Source organism: Schistocerca americana, chromosome 2, assembly GCF_021461395.2.
Source record: "Schistocerca americana isolate TAMUIC-IGC-003095 chromosome 2, iqSchAmer2.1, whole genome shotgun sequence".
NCBI classification, from domain to species: domain Eukaryota; kingdom Metazoa; phylum Arthropoda; class Insecta; order Orthoptera; family Acrididae; genus Schistocerca; species Schistocerca americana.
The window spans coordinates 620,928,606-620,929,467 of record NC_060120.1 but is presented as its reverse complement, the minus strand read 5'-3'; the positions used below and the strand labels follow the sequence as shown (position 1 = coordinate 620,929,467).

The following is an 862-nucleotide window of genomic DNA, read 5'->3' as shown; positions in this document are numbered from 1 at the left end:
GTGGACCTATTAAGATCTTGAATTAGATAGCGCTGACTGTGACCCTCCTCACGATCAACACGAGCAGCAGTTCCACAGAACGATCAAGTGAGATGTTTGCCCATCATACTCATTACTCTTGTGCCAACGCACACGCTATGCCCGAACTCGTACGGGACTTGGTGGATTAATCTACCACGAGCAATGAGTATGATGGGGCAAACATTTACTAGGCGCACTACGAATGTAGTCGTGTGGACATGTTGTGAATGTGGGTCTCACGGGGAGCGTGCAAGGGATAAGTCCCTGCAGGCGCACTATCCTCTGTGCCCTCGGTGGCTCAGATGAATAGAGCGTCTGCCATTTAAGCAGGAGTTCCCGGGTTCGAGTCCCGGTCGGGGCACTCATTTCCAACATGTCCCCAATTAAGTATATCAACGCCTGTTTGCAGCTAGGGTGTCCATTGAATTATCGTTTCACTAAAATTAGGCAGTATAATACAAAGTCCTGTATGCCAGTGAAATCCTGACAGTCCACATAAAAGGTGACCTAGAAAACTTATTAAAGGAAGAACGTAAAGCCATCAGAAATATACTAGGGCCAAAGAAAACAGAAGAGGGCTATAGACTACAGTCTCGTCAAACAACTGAGAAATTGTCCAACCTTGCATCATATTAAATTTTATGGGCACGTCTCTTGGCTTCCCAAAACAAGACTTACGCACGAATTTCTTAAATACACATAAGGACTTAAATCTATACCCTGTATACCAGAGGTCAAAATGGTCCTAGAAAAAGCTCAGATAAATTATTCAGATATTTTGAACAGAACGGTATTTAAGCAGAAACTTGACAGATGAGAAGTTAAGTCGGAGAACGGAACT

At 44.0% G+C, this 862-nt stretch overlaps 1 non-coding gene across 1 annotated transcript; it reads left to right on the top strand.

Moving 5' to 3' along the window:
• Positions 1-307: 307 nt before the first annotated feature.
• Positions 308-382, top strand: Trnak-uuu. The gene has a single exon. It is a non-coding gene; the product is annotated as a tRNA-Lys (tRNA).
• Positions 383-862: the final 480 nt, after the last annotated feature.